Source organism: Salmo trutta, chromosome 33 (assembly GCF_901001165.1).
Source record: "Salmo trutta chromosome 33, fSalTru1.1, whole genome shotgun sequence".
NCBI classification, from domain to species: domain Eukaryota; kingdom Metazoa; phylum Chordata; class Actinopteri; order Salmoniformes; family Salmonidae; genus Salmo; species Salmo trutta.
Window position 1 is genome coordinate 6,038,168 of NC_042989.1, and position 15,587 is coordinate 6,053,754.

At 45.3% G+C, this 15,587-nt stretch overlaps 1 protein-coding gene across 3 annotated transcripts in view; it reads left to right on the forward strand.

Annotated features, from left to right (window-relative positions):
- LOC115172297 (alpha-(1,6)-fucosyltransferase) overlaps window positions 1–15,587 on the forward strand; it is a 120,372-nt gene that overhangs the window by 9,033 nt on the left and 95,752 nt on the right. The window contains exon 2 of one of the 3 annotated variants that reach the window (XM_029729611.1): window positions 14,471–14,634. The exons of 1 other annotated variant lie outside the window; for it this stretch is intronic. The gene's annotated coding sequence lies outside the window, so the exon portion shown is untranslated. Of the gene's footprint in view, window positions 1–14,470; window positions 14,635–14,783; window positions 14,959–15,587 lie in introns of those variants that run through there. One more of the 3 variants, XM_029729612.1, reaches the window with a different exon arrangement.

Sequence of the window (15,587 nt, forward strand, 5' to 3'; positions counted from 1 at the left end):
GGTAGTCAGCCTGCCATGCAGGCTCCTCGTGGAGTGCAATGTAAGGCAGGTGGTTAGAGCGTTGGACTTGTAACCGAAGGTTGCAAAAACGAATCCCCCCTGATCAAGGCAGTTAACCCCCGTTCCTAGGCCGTAATTGAAAATAAGAATGTGTTCTTAATCTGACTTGCCTAGATAACCTCTTACATCTAGACGTTCCGCTAGCGGAACACCTGCTCCAATATCCAATGATGGGCGTGGCGCGAAATACAAATTCCTCTAAAATCCGAAAACTTCAATTTTTCAAACATATGACTATTTTACAGCATTTTAAAGACAAGACTCTCGTTAATCTAACCACACTGTCCGATTTCAAAAAGGCTTTACAGTGAAAGCAAAACATTAGATTATGTCAGCAGAGTACCCAGCCAGAAATAATCAGACACCCATTTTTCAAGCTAGCATATAATGTCACAAAAAACAAAACCACAGCTAAATGCAGCACTAACCTTTGTTGATCTTCATCAGATGACAACCCTAGGACATTATGTTATACAATGCATGCATGTTTTGTTCAATCAAGTTCATATTTATATCAAAAACCATCAATTTTCTCGTAGGAAGTGTCACGTAACAGCAGAGATCCTTTGTAATGGATAGAGATAATCAAGAAGGGGAAGAAATGGTCAGACAGGGTACTTCCTGAACAGAATCTTCTCATGTTTTGGTCTGCCAAATGAGTTCTGTTATACTCACAGACACCATTCAAACAGTTTTAGAAACTTTGGAGTGTTTTCTATCCAAAACTAATAATTATATGCATATTCTAGTTTCTGGGCAGGAGTAATAATCAGATTAAACCAGGTACGTTTTTTATCCGGCCGTGAAAATACTGCCCCCTATCCATAACAGGTTAAATAAAGGTGTATGATTTTGTCCAAAAATACCGATTACTGATTGTTATGAAAACTTGAAATCTGCCCTAATTAATCGGCCTTTCCGATTAACCTCTCTAGGGTAGGTGGGACGAAATCGTCCCGCACTATTCAACAGCCAGTGACACATCAGAGCGCCAAATTTAAAACCACAAAATGTCATAATTCAAAGTTCTCAAACATAGGACTATTTTACACCGTTTGAAAGATAAGACTCTCGTTAATCTAACCACATTGTCCGATTTCAAAAAGGCTTTACAGCGAAAGCAAAACATTAGATTATGTTAGGAGAGTACCCTGCCAGAAATAACCACACAGCCATTTTTCAAGCAAGCATATATGTCACAAAAACCAAAAACACAGCTAAATGCAGCACTAACCTTTGATGATCTTCATCAGATGACACTCCTAGGACATTATGTTATACAATACATGCATGTTTTGTTCAATCAAGTTCATATTTATGTCAAAAACCAGCTTTTTACATTAGCATGTGATGTTCAGAACTAGCAACTAGCATACACACCGCAAACTTCCGGTGAATTTACTTAATTACTCACGATTAACGTTCTCAAAATACATAAATTATTTTAAGAATTATAGATACAGAACTCCTTTATGCAATCGCGGTGTCAGATTTTAAAATAGCTTTTCGGTGAAAGCACATTTTGCAATATTCTGAGTAGATATCACGGCTAGCTAATTTGACACCCACCAAGTTTAGCCCTCACCAAACTCAGATTTACTATTAGAAAAATTGGATTACCTTTGCTGTTCTTTGTCAGAATGCACTCCCAGGACTTCTACTTCAACAAGAAATGTTGTTTTGGTTCGAAATAATCCATAGTTATATTGAAATAGCTCCGTTTTGTTCGTGCGTTCAGGTCAGTATCCGAAGTGTTTGTCGCGAGCGCATTTCGTGACAAAGAAAATCTAAATATTCCATTACCGTACTTCGAAGCATGTCAAACGCTGTTTAAAATACATTTTTATGCGATTTTTCACGTAAAATAGCGATATTATTCCAACCGGGCGATGTTGTATCCATTCAAAGACTGAAAGAAAAAATTGAGAATTCACATGAACGCGCATCTCCAGTGTCACTGTCCCCAGGCAGGCCAGTAACAAACTCTGCTGCTGTACTTAGCCCAGAGACTGCAGACATCTCATTCCACTTTCTGGCGCCTTCTGAGAGCCTATGGAAGCCTTAGAAAATGTCACGTTACAGCACAGATGCTGTATTTTCGATAGAGAGGCTACAGAAGGACAATAAATTGTCAGACAGGGCACTTCCTGTATGGAATCTTCTCAGGTTTTGGCCTGCCATATGAGTTCTGTTCTGTTATACTCACAGACACCATTCAAACAGTTTTAGAAACTTTAGAGTGTTTTCTATCCAAATCTACTAATTATATGCATATTCTAGTTTCTGGGCAGGACTAGATTAAATCGGGTACGTTTTTTATCCGGCCGTGCAAATACTGCCCCCCTGCCCCCTAGCCCCAACAGGTTAATCGGTCGACCTCTACTTTGGAGATTAAGTGATACATTTACAATATTAACATAATTAAAATAATAATAATCAAGATTGTCACTGGGACTTTCTCGCTTTCTGCCCAGTAAGATGTGGTGAAACCTCACCAAGCCCAATCTTGGCATCTGTATTATTCATGCAGAGAAAGCAGAGATGATCGAGCCATCATGCCTCATTTTACGAGAGACCCGAGAGAGAGTGTGTGTGTGTGTGTGTGTGTGTGTGTGTGTGTGTGTGTGTGTGTGTGTGTGTGTGTGTGTGTGTGTGTGTGTGTGTGTGTGTGTGTGTGTCAGTGTAGTTGTCCCCATCGGTCCTGACCGTCACAGTGCCCACAGCCCAACCGGGACTTTTGATCAGCTATAAATAAATATCTCTCTCTCTCCCTGGCTGCAGTGTGGAGTCAAATCTGCATCCCGAATGGCACCCTATTCCGTATTTAGTGCACTATGTTTGACCAGGTCTCTGGTAAAAAGTAGTGCATAATATAGGGGATAGGGTGCCATTTGGGACGTAGAAAAAGTGAAGCGTCCTTCATGCAGCTGCCTGGAAGCAGCTCTGCTCTGCTCTGACATTACCAGGCAGCGACAGGAGAATAGAACAACAGTCCTCATATGACCTGCTCCTGCACAGACTGGCTCTTCATTTATTTTACTACATAAGGAAATGCATGCAGGTTTTACTGCATGCATTTACAGGCAGGCAAACAGGCCAGGAACTTGCAGCTAGTGTGCTACTCAGTCCTCATACTCAAAAAACTGTGTGTGTGTGACTTTCCTAGACACGCTTGGTCAAACAGAACCCCCCCACCCCAGAGAGTCCCCAGGGGTAAGACTTGGACAGTGTACTCACAGTTACACAGAGGAGAGAGAGAGGGAAACTCACTCATAACAGTCACCTCACAGTCACACATGGCCAAAGGGAGAGGGAGAGATTATTCAAATTGATGAAAGTTGGAAGAAAGGCATCGGGATGAAATTTCAATTTACATAATATGTATGTCCCCTGCCGTGAGAGGGTTCGGATGATGTTCTTTAGGCAATATACCATATATACCGAAGGTATGATTTTCAGTACTGCCGCGGCCCCCCGCTTTGCAAGGGCTGCGGGCGTGCGTACGTAACTATCTAAAATGTGGCAAATCAATTATATCTAGCTCAGGGCTCCAGCTGTGCATTTGGTTTGCTAACTTGCTAGCTTAGTGGCTAGATGATAAAATCAAGCTTCTGAGACATTCAATTCCCCGATGGATGAAGATCCATGTTGCCTGAATAGTTTTGTGTGTCAAAAAAATAAAACAAATAAGATTTATTTAACCCTTCAGAACCCAATAGAATTTTTGAATGCTGCTGTAGATTACTGAGCATTTTCAAGCTAAAGCTAATTTTCTCACACATTTCAAACAATCAGACATGGCTCAAAAATAACAAATTAAAAGAACAAATGAAGACTACAAGTTAACTTAGTTTAAAATAGCACAACCTCTGCTTTAATATGACACAACAGTCATGTTTGCATATCGTCTCATGCTCTGTCAGGTTTGATGGGAACGTTGCTGCACAGCTATTTTCAGGTCTCTCCAGATATGTTTGATCGCGTTCAAATCCGGGCTCTGGCTGGGCCACTCAAGGACATTCAGAGAGTTATCCCGAAGCCACTCGTGCATTGTCTTGGCTGTGTGCTTAGGGTCGTTGTCCTGTTGGCCTTTAGCCTTTAGCCGTACTCTTATCCTACTCCTCCTCTGTTCCTCTGGTGATATAGAGGTTAACCCAGGCCCTGCAGCCCCCAGCATCACTCCCATTCCCCAGGCACTCTCATTTGTTGACTTCTGTAACCGTAAAAGCATTGGTTTCATGCATGTTAACATTAGAAGCCTCCTCTCAAAGTTTGTTTTCTTCACTGCTTTAGCACGCTCTGCCAACCCGGATGTCTTAGCCATGTCTGAATCCTGGCTTAGGAATGCCTCCAAAAATCCAGACATTTCCATCCCTAACTATAACATTTTCCGACAAGATAGAACTGCCAAAGGGGGCGGAGTTGCAATCTACTGCAGGGATAGCCTGCAGAGTTCTGTCTTACTATCCAGGTCTGTGCCCAAACAATTCGAGCTTCTACTTTAAAAAAGCCACCTTTCCAGAAACAAGTGTCTCACCGTTGCCGCATGTTATAGATCCCCTTCAGCCCCCAGCTGTGCCCTGGACACCATATGTGTCCATACTGCTAGGGGACCTAAACTGGGACATGCTTAACACCCCGGCCATCCTACAATCTAAGCTAGATGCCCTCAATCTCACACAAATTATCAAGGAATCTCTCAGGTACAACCCTACATTCGTAACTATGGGCACCCTCTTAGATATCATCCTGCCCAACTTGCCCTCTAAATACACCTCTGCTGTCTTCAACCAGGATCTCAGCGATCACTGCTTCATTGCCTGCGTGCTTAATGGCTCCGCGGTCAAAAGACCACTCCTCATCACTGTCAAACGCACCCTAAAACACTTCAGCGAGCAGGACTTTCTAATCGACCTGGCCCGGGTATCCTGGAAGGATATTGACGTCATCCCGTCACTAGAGGATGCCTAGTTGCTCTTCAAAAGTGCTTTCCTAATCTTAAATTAGCATGCCCCATTCAGAAAATGTAGAACTAAGAACAGATATAGCCCTTGGTTCACCCCATACTTGACTGCCCTTGACCAGCACAAAAACATCCTGTGGCTTTCTGCATTAGCATCGAATAGCCCCGCAATATTCACCTTTTCAGGGAAGTCAGGAACCAATATACTCAGTCATTTAGGAAAGCTAAGGCTAGCTTTTTCAAACAGATATTTGCTTCCTGTGGCACTAATACCAAAAAGTTTTGGGACACTGTAAAGTCCATGGAGAATAAGAGCACCTCTTCCCAGCTGCCCACTGCACTGAGGATAGGAAACACTGTCACCACCGATTTTAAATCTACGATAATCGATCATTTCAATAAAAAAAATTATACGGCTGGCCTTGCTTTCCACCTGGCTATCCCTACCCCAGCCAACATCTCAGCACCCCCTGCAGCAACTCCCCCCCTTCTTCACCCAAATCCAGACAGCTGATGTTCTGAAAGAGCTGCAAAATCTGGATTCTTACAAATCAGCTGGGCTAGACAATCTGGACCCTCTCTTCCTAAAATGATCCACCGCCATTGTTGCAACCCCTATTACTAGCCTGTTCAACCTCTCTTTCGTATCGTCTGAGATCCCCAAAGATTGGAAAGCTGCCACGGTCATCCCCTCTTCAAAGCAGGAGACACTCTAGACCCAAGCTGTTATAGACCTATATCCATCCTGCCCTGCCTTTCTAAAATCTTCGAAAGTCAAGTTAATAAACAGATCACCAACCATTTCGAATCCCACCGTACCTTCTCCACTATGCAATCTGGTTTCCGAGCTAGTCACAGGTGTACCTCAGCCACACTCAAGGTCCTAAACAATATCATAACCTCCATCGATAAAAGACAGTACTGTACAGCAGTCTTCATCGATCTGCCAAGGCTTTCGACTCTGTCAATCACTGCATTCTTATCGGCAGACTCAATAGTCTTGGTTTCTCTAATGACTGCCTCACCTGGTTCACCAACTACTTCTCAGATATAGTTCAGTGTGTCAAATCGGAGGGCCTGTTGTCCGGACCTCTGGCAGTCTCTATGGGGTGACACAGGGTTCAATTCTCGGGCTGACTCTTTTCTCTGTATATATCAATGATGTTGCTCTTGCTGCTGGCTATTGTCTGATCCACCTCTATGTAGACGACACCATTTTGTGTACATCTGGCCCTTCTTTGTGCTAACAAACCACCAAACGAGCTTCAACGCCATACAACACTCCTTCCGTGGCCTCCATCTGCTTTTAAATGCTAGTAAAATTAAGTGCATGCTTTTCAACTGATTGCTGCCCGCACCCTCCCGCCCGACTAGCATCACTACTCTGGACAGTTCTGACCTAGAATATGTGGACAACTACAAATACCTAGGTGTCTGGTTAGACTGTAAACTCTCCTTCCAGACTCACATTAAGCATCTCCGATCCAAAGTTAAATCTGGAATCGGCTTCCTATTTCTCAACAAAGCCTCCTTCACTCATGCTGCCAAACATACCCTCGTAAAACTGACCATCCTACCGATCCTTGACTTCGGCGATGTCATTTACAAAATAGCCCCCAACACTCTACTCAGCAAACTGGATGTAGTCTATCACAGTGCCATCCAAAGCCCCATATACTACCCACCACTGCGACCTGTATGCTCTCGTTGACTGTCCCTCACTACATATCCGTTGCCAAACCCACTGGCTCCAGGTCATCTATAAGTCATTGCTAGGTAAAGCGCCGCCTTATCTCAGCTCACGGGTCACCACAGCAACACCCACCCATAGCATGTGCTCCAGCAGGTATATTGCACTGGTCATCCCCATAGCCAACACTTCTTTTGGCTGCCTTTCCTTCCAGTTCTCTGCTGCCAATGACTGGAACGAATTGCAAAAATCTCTAAAGCTAGAGTCTTTTATCTCCCTCTCTAACTTTAAGCATCAGCTGCCAATCACTGTGCCTGTACACAGCCAATCTGTAAATAGCACACCCAACTACCTCATCCCCATATTATTACTTACCCTCTTGCTCTTTTGCACCCCAGTATCTCTACTTGTACATCATCATCTGCACATGTATCACTCCAGTATTAATGCTAAATTGTAATTATTTCTCCTCTATGGCCTATTCTATGGCCTATTTATTGCCTACCTGCCTACTCTTCTACATTTGCACACACTGTACATAGATTTTTATTTTCTATTGTCTTATTGACTGTATGTTTGTTTATGTGTAACTGTGTTGTTGTTTTTGTCGCACTGCTTTGCTTTATCTTGACCAGGTCGCAGTTGTAAATGAGAACTTGTTCTCAACTGGCCTACCTGGTTAAATAAAGGTGAAATAAAAACATTTTAAATATTGGTGGTGTGCTGCAGAGATGGTTGTCCTTTTGGAAGGTTCTCCCATCTCCACAGAGTAACTCTAGAGCTCTGTCAGAGTGACCACCAGGTTCTTGGTCACCTCGCTGACTAGGCCCTTCTCCCCTGATTTGGCCAGCTCTAGGAAGAGTCTTGGTGGTTCCAAACTTCATTAATTTATCAGTGATGAAGGCCACTGTGTTCATAGGGACCTTCAATGCTGCAGAAATGTTTTGGTACCCCTCCCCAGATCTGTGTCTCGACACAATTTGTGTCTCGACACAATCCTTTTGACTTCATGGCTTGGTTTTTGCTCTGACATGCACTGTCAACTGTGGGACCTTATATAGACAGGTGTGTGCTTTTCCAAATCATGTCCATTTAATTGAAATTACCCCAGGTGGACTCCAATCAAGTTGTAGAAACATCTCAATGATGATCAATGGAAACCGCATGCACCTGAGATAAATTTTTTAGCAAAGGATCTGAATACTTCTGTAAATAAGGTATTTCTGTTCTGTATTTTCAATACATTTGCAAAAATGTCTATACTTGTTTTCGCTTTGTCATTATGGGGTATTGATGAATTGATGAGGACATTTCTTTATTTAATCTATTTTAGAATGAGGCTGTAACATAACAAAAAGTAGAAAAAGGGAAGGGGTCTGAATACTCTCTGAATGCACTGTATGGTCCACACACTTCAAGACCCATGGTCAGATGATATAGTTAGCTGGTTGAAGCATGATTCATCACTCCAGAGAATTTCGTTTCCACTGCTCCGGAGTCCAATCGCGGCGAGCTTTACACCACTCCAGCCGACGCTTGACATTGAACATGGTGATCTTAGGCTTGTGTGCGGCTGCTCCGCCATAGAAACTCATTTCATGAAGCTCCCGACAAACAGTTATTGTGCTGACGTTGCTTCCAGAGGCAGTTTGGAACTCCGTAGTGAGGGTTGTAACCGAGGACATTTTTACGCTCTACAGCACACGGCAGTCCCGTTCTGTGAGCCTGTGTGTCTTACCACTTCGCGGCTGAGACGTTGTTGCTCTTAGACCTTTCAACTTCACAATAAAAGCACTTAGAGTTGACAGGCACAGCTTTAGCAAGGTAAAGATTTGACGAACTGACTTGTTAGAAAGGTGGCATCCTAAGACATTGCCACGTTGAAAGTCACTGAGCTCTTCAATAAGACCTTTATGTAGATTGCATAGCTGTGTGCTCGATTTTATACACCTGTCAGCAACAGGTGTGAATGAAATAGTCTAATCCACTAATTTGAAGGGGTGTCCACATACTTTTGTGTATAAATCAAATAAAATTGTATTTTTCACATGCACGTGTTTAGCAGATGTTATTGCGGGTGTAGCGAAATGCTTGTGTTTCTAGCTCCGACAGTGCAGTAATATCGAACAAGTAATATCTAACAATTTCACAACATATACCCAATACACACAAATCTAAGTAAAGGAATGGAATTAAGAATATATAAATGTTTGGATGACCAATTTTAGAGCGGCATATACAGTAGAATAGAATATAAACATATGAGTAAGCAAAATATGTAAACATTATTAAAGTGCCCAGTGATTTCAAGTCTAAGTATATAGGGCAGCAGCATCTAATGTGCTAGTGATGGCTATTTAACAGTCTGATGGCCTTGAGATAGAAGCTGTTTTTCAGTCTCTCATCCCAGCTTTGATGCACCTGTACTTCCCTTGCCTTCTGGATGATAGCGGGGTGAACAGGCAGTGGCTCGGGTGGTTGTTGTCCATGATGATCTTTTTGGCCTTCCTGTGACATCGGGTGGTATAGGTGTCCTGGAGGGCAAGTAGTTTGCCCCCGGTGATGCGTTGGGCAGACCGCACCACCCTCTGGAGAGCACTGCGGTTGCGGGCGGTGCCGTTACCGTACCAGGCCATGATACAGGCTGACAGGATGCTCTCAATTGTGCATTTGTAAAATCTTGTGAGGGTTTTAGGTGTCAAGCCAAATTTCTTCAGCCTCCTGAGGTTGAAGAGGCGCTGTTGCGCCTTCTTCACCACACTGTCTGTGTGGGTGGACCATTTAGGTTGTCTGTGTGGGTGGACCTCGACGTGTACGCCGAGGAACTCAAAGCTTTCCACCTTCTCCACTGCGGGCCCGTCGATGTGGATAAGGGGGTCCTCCCTCTGCTGTTTCCTGAAGTCCATGAACAGCTCCTTTGTTTTTTGACGTTGTGTGAGAGGTTATTTTCCTGGCACCACACTCCCAGGGCCCTCACTTCCTCCCTGTAGGCTGTCTCATCATTGTTGGTAATCAGGCCTACTACTGTTGTGTCGTATGCAAACTTGATGGTTGAGTTGAAGGCATGCGTGGCCATGCAGTCATGGGCCCCAGTGTTGAGGATCAGCGAAGTGGAGGTGTTGTTTCCTACCTTTACCACTTGGGGCATCCCGTCAGGAAGTCCAGGACCCAGTTGCACAGGGCGGGGTTCAGACCCAGGGCCTCGAGCTTAATGATGAGCTTGGAGGGTACTATGGTGTTGAATGGGGGGGGGGGGGGTAGAAGGATTACTTTATCCTATCCCAGGTATTCCTTAAAGAGGTGGGGTTTCAGGTGTCTCCGGAAGGTGGTGATTGACTCTGCTGTCCTGGCGTCGTGAGGGAGCTTGTTCCACCATTGGGGTGCCAGAGCAGCGAACAGTTTTGACTGGGCTGAGCGGGAGCTGTGCTTCCTCAGAGGTAGGGAGGCGAGCAGGCCAGAGGTGGATGAACGCAGTGCCCTTGTTTGGGTGTAGGGCCTGATCAGAGCCTGAAGGTACGGAGGTGCCGTTCCCCTCACAGCTCCGTAGGCAAGCACCATGGACTTGTAGCGGATGCGAGCTTCAACTGGAAGCCAGTGGAGAGAGCGGAGGAGCGGGGTGACGTGAGAGAACTTGGGAAGGTTGAACACCAGACGGGCTGCGGCGTTCTGGATGAGTTGTAGGGGTTTAATGGCACAGGCAGGGAGCCCAGCCAACAGCGAGTTGCAGTAATCCAGACGGGAAATGACAAGTGCTTGGACTAGGACCTGCGCCGCTTCCTGTGTGAGGCAGGGTCGTACTCTGCGAATGTTGTAGAGCATGAACCTACAGGATCGGGTCACCGCCTTGATGTTAGTGGAGAACGACAGGGTGTTGTCCAGGATCACGCCAAGGTTCTTAGCACTCTGGGAGGAGGACACAAGGCAGTTGTCAACCGTGATGGCGAGATCATGGAACGGGCAGTCCTTCCCTGGGAGGAGGAGCAGCTCCGTCTTGCCGAGGTTCCGCTTGAGGTGGTGAGCCGTCATCCACACTGATATGTCTGCCAGACATGCAGAGATGCGATTCGCCACCTGGTTATCAGAAGGGGGAAAGGAGAAGATTAATTGTGTGTCGTCTGCGTAGCAATGATAGGAGAGACCATGTGAAGATATGACCGAGCCAAGTGACTTGGTGTATAGTGAGAATAGGAGAGGGCCTAGAACAGAGCCCTGGGGGACACCAGTGGTGAGAGCACGTGGTGCGGAGACAGATTCTCGCCACGCCACCTGGTAGGAGCGACCTGTCAGGTAGGACGCAATCCAAGCGTGGGCCGCGCCAGAGATGCCCAGCTCGGAGAGGGTGGAGAGGAGGATCTGATGGTTCACGGTATCAAAGGCAGCAGATAGGTCTAGAAGGATGAGAGCAGAGGAGAGAGAGTTAGCTTTAGCAGTGCGGAGAGCCTCCGTGACACAGAGAAGAGCAGTCTCAGTTGAATGCCCAGTCTTGAAACCTGACTGATTAGGATCAAGAAGGTCATTCTGAGAGAGATAGCAGGAGAGCTGGCCAAGGACGGCACGTTCAAGAGTTTTGGAGAGAAAAGAAAGAAGGGATACTGGTCTGTAGTTGTTGATATCGGAGGGATCGAGTGTAGGTTTTTTCAGAAGGGGTGCAACTCTCGCTCTCTTGAAGACGGAAGGGACGTAGCCAGCGGTCAAGGATGAGTTGATGAGCGAGGTGAGGTAGGGGAGAAGGTCTCCGGAAATGGTCTGGAGAAGAGAGGAGGGGATAGGGTCAAGTGGGCAGGTTGTTGGGCGGCCGGCCGTCACGAGACGCGAGATTTCATCTGGAGAGAGAGGGGAGAAAGAGGTCAAAGCACAGGGTAGGGCAGTGTGAGCAGGACCAGCGGTGTCGTTTGGCTTAGCAAACGAGGATCGGATGTCATCAGCCTTCTTTTCAAAATGGTTGACGAAGTCATCCGCAGAGAGAGAGGAGGGGGGGAGGGGGAGGAGGATTCAGGAGGGAGGAGAAGGTAGCAAAGAGCTTCCTAGGGTTAGAGGCAGATGCTTGGAATTTAGAGTGGTAGAAAGTGGCTTTAGCAGCAGAGACAGAAGAGGAAAATGTAGAGAGGAGGGCGTGAAAAGATGCCAGGTCCGCAGGGAGGCGAGTTTTCCTCCATTTCCGCTCGGCTGTCCGGAGCCCTGTTCTGTGAGCTCGCAGTGAGTCGTCGAGCCACGGCGCAGGAGTGGAGGACCGAGCCGGCCTGGAGGATAGGGGACAAATACCACAGCACTTACACTGGCACCCTCATTCTTAATTCACACTGTTGATGTCGTATTACACCAATATACTATTATATAGTGTGGTGTATAATATAGTTTCTCTGTTGCATTGTGGGTAGTCAGAAGGCTTTGCTCATCACTTAGTACTCACACAATGTCCTGGCACAATGTCATTCAGCATTTCAAGTAAGCGCAGTGCCAACTCCGCGCCAACTACAGTTGGGCCCCACCCTCGGCTGTTTGTCTCGACGCCTTTGTCACATAGAGATCCTGTCTCTGAAGACAAGCGAGAGGGGGGAGAGCGAGAGAAGAGGGAAAGACAGGGAGAGTGAGAGAAAGAGAGGGAGGAAGGGGGGGGGGGAGAGCTGGAGAGAAAAAAGGAAGAATGGTATAAGAGAGGCCTGTCCTGAAGCAGTGAGGGGTGGTGGGGGGGGTTTAAATTAGCCTTGTGTTTCTGATGTGTCTTGCTGAATTCTCTGTCCTCGCTCTCGTCTCCTCTGCATCACTCAGCAGTGACTCGTATGGTGATGTAATGTAATGCGCTGCCTTGGCTCCACTGGAGCATGTGGTGGAGAGGATCCATAGAGCCTTGTGGCATTCTTTCTAACGTTCCAGTCTAACATTCTAACAGTGTTCTAATGGCCTCTCTGGGACAATTAAGCACCTCAGAAGCCAAGCTCTTAGAGCTGTTAGTGCTTTTGTGGGAGGATATGCACTGCCAGGGGCAACGGCTGGACAGGGCGGGCGAGTGAGTGGGTAAGGGAGAGGGGTGTGTGTGTGTGTGTGTGTGTGTGTGTGTGTGTGTGTGTGTGTGTGTGTAAGGGGGTTTCAGGTAATGTCAGATCAGAGTGTGTTAGGTCAAACAAGGGTAAGCCAGGGATGTCTTTGTACCTGATCCAGGTAGGTCCTCTCTCTCTCTCTCTCTCTCTCTCTCTCTCTCTCTCTCTCTCTGTGTGTGTGAACTTGTTTGTGTGTGTGTGTGTGCAAAATCAAGCAAATGGAACTGAACTCATGACAAAATCATGTTTTGACATTGTAGGGGCAATTGATGTCATGGTTGTTTGTTTCGCGACATTGCAGATAACATATTTTTAGCATTTAACTATGTATCTAATCCGATTTCCAGAACGCATTAGTTTAACCCTCAAGTTGAGCCTGAAGTATTCAAAAAGAAGCCAACCAAATTAAATGGTTGGTGGAAATATAATTGGCAATTCTAAGCACTAAGGGTTAAGAGTATATGAAAATTGTTTCCACAGAAAAGTGATATATTCTCTGGCGTCTGGAAGTGTAACATAGCAGGTGTAAAAGAAACACCCGAAACTAGATCCCCCACATTCTGGTATTGACGAGAAGAGAAAAAAACTGTCAGGGCAGGAGCTCTTCTGCGCTGTTCAACCAATCCAGTAAATGCAGAGGAGGAGTTAAGATAGTGTCGCCTTGTTAACGTCCAAAGTCTCGTCACAGGGTGCCTTTCCATTTCCCCTGAAAACCAGAGCATGCTCTGGTTGTTGGGGACTCGGCAGAGGCTACTGGAAGTGTGACCTGTCAGATTCAATAAAATCCTCATGTTCTATGACTGTGTGCGCGTGTGTGTGTGTAAGAGAGTGTGTGTGTCTGCCCAATAGGTCAATGCACTGAGTGCAACAGTGTCATGGTTACACCTGTGGAGCAGGAACAGGGGATTTCTCCACTAAGAGGATTCTTCAGGATATGACTGGATTGGCCTGATTGGATTTCACCAACTGCTGATTCATACCCTGAGTCTTCCACTTCCACCTACCTCACAGTAGTACAGTAGACTACTATACTATACACCTTCAGTACAGTAGCACTGTAGCCAACTCTACAGCACATGCTCTGTTTTCTCTCCCTACTCTTGTCTGTAGTGGGAAGTCCCATTTTGACAATATAATTGAACGCTTTCTTTATTATGTTTCAACAGCACTGATTCATAGCCTGCCAACACTGCACAGTACTCTTCTATACATGCTCTGTCTACTATGAGTGTGTAATGGTCCCGCACTCTCAGTTTGACAACATACTGTATCAAGAATGTTTTAGTTTGTTTGCTGAGCAGAGTGGCTGCACTCAACGGGCAAGTTCAACATTTTGGCGATTTAAGTACTTTTTTTCTACTTACCCAGAGTCACCTGAACTCATGGAAACAATTGTTATGTTTCTTGCCGCATGCAAGCTTCTCCTGTAGACTTCTAGTCATTGCGCTAACGCTAGTCAGCAACGGTTCCAGAAACGACCTCTAACTTCCTTCATACTGGACACGGAGACATACACATTCTATCACTGGATAAGTAAAAAAGGGCCAAAATGTCGAACTATCCCTTTAAAAGGCATAAGTTGACGCACACCCTAAAAGTGTTTGTAGAAGTGCTGACTCACTTTTAAACGTCATTGTGTTCAGTGTAGAGAATGTGTCAGTCATCCATCCCACGTATCCCCAACTGACTGGACTGTACTGTGGTGATTGTGTGTTGCAGGCTGCAGAGTGCTGGGTCAGAGCTCTGGAGCTAGCCAGTTGCAGTTGACTGGGCCTGCCTGTCCCTTACATCTTTTTCTGATGGCTGTGGCTCTCAGAGATTTGAGTGAGGAGACAGAGATCCAACAGAGGGGAGACAAGGGTCAGAGCCCACAGGAAGCTCAGGTAGTTCCACAGGAAATTCAGTCTCTAAGCTTGAGTCTCTGTCAGTATAGAGAAGATCGAGAGGAAGGACAACCTCCGCAGCCTCTAGTCTGAGTTTTTCTCTTTTGTTTGTGTGTCTGTGTCCTGTAGGTTTCACTTTCTCTCTCTTTCTATTGCTGTTTCGCTCTCTTTCATTGCCCTCAAAGCCAGGCCACTGGTCCTTAAATACTCCTCCTCTCACTCTCTGCCCTTTCTCTGCTCTCTCTCAACTGTCCTCTCACTCACTCTGTCTTTACTGTCTGTCCCACCACCTTTGGACAGCTACAAACACAGCTGCAAAGACAGGTAGATATAATTTGACATATTTACTGATGTTCAATGCCTAAGACATGGTCTATATACAATGGCATGGTTGTCTTGGTTTTCAGGCTTGTCGTGTGTTGTTTATCTCTTTTCCATTTCTGACCCACCGCCTCAAATCGGTCTTATGTAGCAACATTTAAAAAAAAATATATATATATATATAAATATTTTTTTTGTTGTTGAAAATGTCACTTGGCTGTTATGATACACCTACTGGAGAGCTCTTCTTTGTCTACACCCATTCAGCATTGTTCACACCCATCTCTTTAAGCATTAACATTGGTTCATTTGCTAAACAGAGTGAGTTAGGTAGTGTAGTAAACAACCAAAGATTTAAAGACTAAAAGTGGTGAAAGTAGTAGCAAAAAGTAGTAGTAAAAATACATTTTGGCCTATATCCTAACCTGGCTTTTGTACAGGTCATGCTGTTCTTCACATTACCGTCTCTAGTAAGCACATACTATATCAAATAAAATTTGATTTGTCACATGCACACCATACAGGTGTAAACAGTATAGTGAAATAGTTACTTGGCATAGTAGCAATATCAAAAGTTTCCAGATAAAAATATTGTATACATATTTTATAATTATTAGATGATGCTTACCCAA